Raw genomic sequence first — 7,500 nt, forward strand, 5'->3', positions numbered from 1 at the left:
TTTTCTCGTAAAATTATGACTTTTTCATGTGAAATGATTACTTTTCAATGCAAAATGGTGACATTTGTCGAATAAAATTCTGACTTTTATCACAATATTGCCAATTTTTCTGTTGTTCTCGTAAAATAGGGAAATTTTTTGAGTAAAATGATGACATTTGTCATAATTTTGCCAAGTGAAATCCCGATTATTATTATTATAATATTGCCAAAATTGAACAGTTTTCTTCTAAAATTGTAACTTTTGTCAAGTAAAATTACGACTCTTTTCATAAAATTGCAAAAATTTGAAGCTTTTCTTGTAAAATTGTGACTGTTATCGAGTAAAATTCCAACTTTTATCATAATGTTGCACAAATGGTCTGTTTTTGACTTGCGTTGAGTATAATTACGACATTTATTATAACACTGCTAAAATTCTATGTTTTTCTTGTGAAATTGTGACCTTTTTCTTGTGAAATTCCAACTCATTTACATAATTTGTATACATTATTAATGTTGTAAATACACATTTTTATATATCTAGAAAGGGTGGTCCTAAAGAGCTAGGCATTTTTCGGAGGTCTCAAGAAGGTAAGAAAAACGAGAATGTGTGTGTGTGTGTGTGTCTTTTCTACTTCCCTTTTAGTGTAAAGCACTTTGTGTAGCCACTTGCCTGTTTATTGATGAAAAAATTACAATTACAGAAAAAAATAAAAATAACTCAGAAAAAACAATTAAAAAAAAAGTGAAACAACATGTGTCACAGGAATGTTGCAAAGCCCAGTGACAGCCGCGGCAAACAATATTTTTTTATTTCCTCGTTCGGCTTCACTTAAATGCTTCAATGAATGCCAAATGATTCCATAAACACAACAAATAAACATACTGCAAGATTGCAACGCCTGGTTTATTAAATAACAATAAGATGGAATATATCGAAGGGGGTACAGGTGTTTGGAGGACGATTGAGTGCATTAATAACATGTAGATTGTTACACTAACTGCTTAATTAAGATGGAATAAAAGATCAGCAGAAAAGAAAGACAGTAGAGAGGAAGTCTAGAGTCATTTTTTTATCAGAGACTTTTACATCGTCAATCACATACTTCACAATAAAATACTTAAAATGGTCTTACGGTACGATCATTACGATTTTGTTTTGTAATGTAATCTGTGATATTTCTACATAAATACATATTTTATAGCAGATTGAAATAAAGCCTATATTCTTTTATAACATGTCTGATTGATAAATTAGAGAAGGTTGGGTCCCTGGAGGTCGACTGCTGCTATAAAGCGCTGCCAGCCGTCCATCACCCCGAAGGGGAATCAAGCGGTGGTGAAGGCGTGGGGTCGGGGTGTGTGTGTGTATATGCCCATCGTCTTGGGTGTGTTGATGTAGTGTCCATAGGGCTGGGGCCGTTCTGCATGCAAGCAAAAGTTCGACTCCAGGTGTCGTTGAGGAGGGAGGGAGGTCAAAAAAGTCCGACATTGAGGTGTCCTTGGGGGATGTTTTCAGAACAGCCTGCTCCTGTTGTTGCAGCGTCAAGGCCATTCGAGGGAGTCAAATCGTAGATTAGGATTTTTGTTTTTCCGCGAGCAGACATTACAATGGCTTGTCTGTTCTATTCGTCCCATGCTGGCTCTCATATCCAATTTTTCCCTTTCAACCAGCTTTTCCATGATGTGATCCATCTTGCGATTCAGTTCAGAAATCGCCCCAATCCTTCCGTTCCATTTGAGGCTCCTTTTTTTTTTTAATGAGCTTATCATTTTAAACAATTATCATCAATGTTCCTATAAATGTTCCTTGTAACTTTAATCTAAAAAACCTTAGGATTGCTAAGAAAAACGGAAAACAAATTCTGTATTGATGTTTTACTCATTTTAAGCACACAGGCTTAAAAGTAGACACTACATGGCAGTAAAAGCACATACTCAGAGCTCAGTGTCAAATAACTGTACTGTTTTTATTCATCATAACTAATAATAGTAATAATCAATATAATTTTATTTATCATTTCATTTTATTGTCCCGTCTGCTCTGTCGTCCACAAGTTACAGACATTCTCCGTGTATGTTTTACACTTGAAAAGTGTTTGTCCATCTTAAACATTCATTCATGTTCCAACACATTTGTTAAAAGCGATCTATAGCGCTCATTTTTGTTGTTAAATGAGAGATTAACATCACGCTCAAACACCTCTAACATGTAATTAGTCAGCAAATGAAAATGAGTTCTTAATTGTCTTACCCTGGAGAAATATATGTTAAATGAATATATAAACTAGGGAGTAAATGGTTATGTACTACATTACCCAGAAACAGGAAGTAGGTCTGAGCTACAACAATTGTGCGGTTTGATCAACAAAGACTTGACACATTGTTACACATTGTTGTTCCTGCTTCGTCTGATGATATATACTGTATATATAAAAATGTACACACAAGTGTATCGTGTGTATATATATTGTATATATGAATATATACACACAAGTGTATCGTGTATATATACTGTATGTATAAATATGTACAAACAAGTGTATCATGTATATATAAATACATACATACAAGTGTATCGTGCATATATAATTATACACACACAAGTGTATCGTGTATACATACTGTATATGTAAATATATACACAAGTGTATCGTGTATACATACTGTATATATGAATATGTACACACAAGTGTATCATGTATATATACTGTATATATAAATATATTCACAAGTGTATTGTGTATACATACTGTATATATAAATATATATACACAAGTGTATCGTGTATATATACTGTATATATAAATGTGTACACACAAGTGTATCGTGTATATATACCGTATATATAAATATATACACAAGTGTATCGTGTATACATACTGTATATATAAATATATATACACAAGTGTATTGTGTATATATACTGTATATATAAATGTGTACACACAAGTGTATCGTGTATATATACTGTATATATAATTATATACACAAGTGTATCGTGTATATATACTGCATATATAAATATGTACACACAAGTGTATCGTGTGTGTATATATACTGTATATATAATTATACACACACAAGTGTATCATGTATATATACTGTCTATATAAATATGTACACACAAGTGTATCGTGTATATATACTGTATAAAAAAACATGTACACACAAGTGTATCATGTATATATACTGTATATATAAATATATACACAAGTGTATTGTGTATACATACTGTATATATAAATATATGTACACAAGTGTATCGTGTATATATACTGTATATATAAATGTGTACACACAAGTGTATCGTGTATACATACTGTATATATAAATATATATACACAAGTGTATCGTGTATATATACTGTATATATAAATGTGTACACACAAGTTTATCGTGTATATATACTGTATATATAAATATATACACAAGTGTATCGTGTGTATATACTGTATATATAAATATATACACAAGTGTATCGTGTATACATACTGTATATATAAATATATATACACAAGTGTATCGTGTGTATATATACTGTATATATAAATATATACACAAGTGTATCGTGTATACATACTGTATACATAAATATATATACACAAGTGTATCATGTATAAATACTGTATATATAAATGTGTACAGACAAGTGTATTGTGTATATATACTGTATATATAAATATATACACAAGTGTATCGTGTATATATACTGTGTAAATAATTATACACAAAAGTGTATTGTGTATATATACTGTATATATAAATATATACACACAAGTGTATCGTGTATATATACTGTGTATTATACACACAAGTGTATCATGTGTATATATACTGTATTTATAAATATGTACGCACAAGTGTATGGTGTATATATACTGTTTGTATAAATATATACACACAAGTGTATGGTGTATATACCATACATCCTCCTGAGAATCAGCACCTGGAGGTTGGACTTTTGAGAGATAAATGACCTTTATTGTCGTCTCTTCCTGCAGACTGTGGGCAACAACAGACGTGATGATGGACACTTTAGGAGCTGTCGGTGTGAGTACTCAACATGATTGTGCGTGTCCAAACCTTTGGACTTTTCCCTGAGTCAACTTAGCGCCGCCTCCAGGACTGGAGTGCACTTCCTGTCTCTTTTACAGATGCCAACATCTTTGCTTGATGGTCAGTCCGAGCCGTCTAACCTTGTTGTTGTCCTTGTGTGTCCCAGACTGGTGTAGACCTTTTGGATAAGACCATCGGCTTGTGCTTCACCATCTATGAGACGGTGAAGAAGGCCAAGTACAACAAGCAGCGCTGCCAGGAGCTGGTCAAGCGGGTGCGTCTCTTGGAGGAAATGGTGTTGAGCCTCAAACGTCGGCCTCAAAGCATCAGCGCCAACGTCAGATCCAGTCTGCTGGAGCTCATCGGGAGTCTGACGAAGGCCATGGAGTTGGTGAAAAAAGTCTCCAACGCCAAGCCCGCCGTCGGGTTCTTCAACGCCGGCGACCACGAATCCAAGTTCAAAGAGCTCACCCAGAAACTCAGCGAGGACGTACAGCTGCTGTCCATGGCGCTACAGATCCATGATGGCAACGTCCTGGAGACCGTCTACAGCCAGGTGGCTCCCTCCGGTGAGCCCTGCAAGTCCGACTTGGAACCGAACACGCATGCCTGGACTGACCAAAGCCTAAAATCTTCCGTTCCGACTTCACCCGCCACCATGGTGCCCACATCCACCGTCACCATGGTGCCCACATCCACCGTCACCATGGTGCCCAGGTCACCCTTCACCATGGTCCCCACGTCGCCCGTCCCCATGGTGCCCAGGTCACCCTTCACCATGGTCCCCACGTCGCCCGTCACCATGGGCCCCAGGTCACCCTTCACCATGGTGCACAGGTCACCCTTCACCATGGTCCCCACGTCGCCCGTCCCCATGGTGCCCGGGTCACCCTTCACCATGGTCCCCACGTCGCCCGTCACCATGGTGCCCAGGTCACCCCTCACCGTGGTACCCATGCCACGATCCGCCGCGGTGAACCGTGCACCGCTGGTGGTCTTCAAACCTCAGACCGTGGCCCCCCGTCAGTCTGTCGCCTCGTACTCTGTCCCGCTCTCGCAACTTCACAACTTTGTGCTCGACGTGACGCAGCCGCAGAAAAACAAAGGGAAAAACAAAAAGTACAACAAGAGCCGTTCGGTTGATTTCTAGAAGCAAACCATGTCGTGCGGACCTGCTGAGGTGAAAGGTCAGTGAGGTGAAAGGTCAGGGATGATGGCGCCGCATTGGGTTTTCTTCGTCACTTTCTACAACAGGATGTTCTGTACTCGGATTCGACTTCTACTTTGTTTTTACTTGTTCCACCAATTAATTGTCAGGTTTAATTGAATTATTAGCACTATTAAGGTGGATGCTCGCCAACTTCCTGGTTGGCTGGTTTTGTCGCCGTTCTGCGTTCCCACATTCTCACATTCCGGAAACTCCACATCAACACGGAACGTTCTACTTTGACCGGCGCCAATTAGCGTGTGAGCGCGCCAACAGACCTGTTGTTCAGGAAACAACTAGTACAGCGTGAGGACACCACGGTGCACTCGGCGGCTAGGCTACACTAGCATTGCAACTTGTTGCCAGTAAAGTTGTGTGTTTATGTTAGGCTGACCATACGCCCTCTTTTCCCCGGACATGTCCTCTTTTGCGGGGGTGTCCGGGGTGTCCGGGCGGGGTTTCTTAAATGCCTCAAATGTCCGGCATTTTGAATTAGTGTTCCGTGTATTTTCAATGTACGTCCGGGGTTAAGTTAAGAAGGGGTTAAAAAAAAAACCTGAAGGTGCGCGCACGTAGCAACATTCGTGAGGGAGGGGCAGAGACACAGAGGGAGAGAGCTAGAGAGTGGAGACTAGAGAGACATGAAAACAAGAAATGCCGAAATGTAAATGCAACTTCACGGATGATTTGCGGGAAAAGTATTCATGTTTTCGTCCTGGCCGTGACACATGGGAAGCAGAATGCACTGTGTGCAAAGCAGGAACGTGTATATCTGTGGCAAATAAAGGGGCCAACGATCTACAAGCCCATATCGACACTACAAACCACAAAACAGCTGTGCAGGGCGAGAGCTCGTCTGCTGTTTTTTGTTTAAATTTAATTAACTTGTTGTGAGGCATTATTTATGTTTACATTATATACAAGAGGTTATTTTGAATATTTCTACCGCTGCACTTTTTTTTCCAAAACTGAATGTTACATAATATAAGTGTGACTTATTTTGTTATACTGTCAAGCAGTGTTGGCGTTAACGCACTTTTTGTGTCTTTTTAACGCATTGAAATCAGAAAGGACGCAGATTATTATTATTATTTTTTTTTTTTTTACCATTTGTGGCCCACAGCTAATGTTTTAAAGGCCCACGGCACATTCTAAAAATACTATTAAAATAAACAAAAACATAACAAAAGTGAAATAAAAAAGCTTAAAGGCGAAATGTAATTTAGAAAAAGTTGCAATGTTGACTAATAAAACAAAGCTGTTTTTTCTTTCTTTCAAACGGTCATTTCTCAAAACATAATATTGAATCCAAATCAATGTTATTATGAATTATTGACCTATCAAAGGTTCCGATTACTTCACATCAAATATTCCACTTTGAAAAATATTTTTAGTGGAAGATTTTGCATATTTTGTGTGTTTGCCATAAAAAACATAGTTTTGTTTGACAAAAAAGGGCGGCAAACAAACAAACAGAAAAAACAACATTAAAAAAACCTAAAACATTTTGAAATGAGGAATAGATGTGAAGTTGACGTGGACTCCAGAGATTTAAGCGTTAAATATAAAATTTATGTATGCCCTGGCACACCATTATCATCATTTCATGACCCAAGCAAAACACTTTTTACACTTTTATACTGAAATAAATACACCTACAACTTATTAAATAAAAACATTAAAAAAACTACCAGCAGGGATAAAGTTTAGATCCATGAAGGAAAGAAGAAAGTGAATGAATGTTTATAACTGAATACATTTACGTATGCTTACACATTTGTTTTCTTTTGTATTATCTTTTTTAATGAATTAATTAACGTTTATGACAACCTTTTTCCAAAACACAATATAGAATGTGAGATATAACAGGATAATGCATACATTTGTCATTTGTTTTCAAAACGCTTACAAAAAAGTGGGACCCCAAAAATTTACTGTGGGACCCCATTTTGAAAATTCCTGGCGCCAACACTGCTGTCAACAGAGGAGAAAAAATGCTTTATTTAAAAAAATATATTATTTATAAAGCAAGTTCGAGTATCATTGGCAAATTTTCACCTAGTCCGGCCTTGGCGTGCTGCCCGCCTTGGCACGCATATATGTGTCCTCTTTTTGGGATTTCAGAATATGGTCAGCCTAGTTCAGGGGTCGGCAACCCGCGGCTCTAGAGCCGCATGCGGCTCTTTAGCGCCGCCCTAGTGGCTCTCTGGAGATTTTTCAAAAATGTATGAAGAATGGAAAAAGATGAGGGGA

At 37.7% G+C, this 7,500-nt stretch overlaps 1 long non-coding RNA gene across 3 annotated transcripts in view; it reads right to left on the reverse strand.

The window, feature by feature from the left end:
- LOC133646942 (uncharacterized) overlaps positions 1 to 7,500 on the reverse strand; it is a 143,103-nt gene that overhangs the window by 125,040 nt on the left and 10,563 nt on the right. The gene's annotated exons all lie outside the window — the stretch shown is intronic.

Source organism: Entelurus aequoreus, linkage group LG03 (genome assembly GCF_033978785.1).
Source record: "Entelurus aequoreus isolate RoL-2023_Sb linkage group LG03, RoL_Eaeq_v1.1, whole genome shotgun sequence".
In the NCBI taxonomy this organism is placed as follows: Eukaryota; Metazoa; Chordata; class Actinopteri; order Syngnathiformes; family Syngnathidae; genus Entelurus; species Entelurus aequoreus.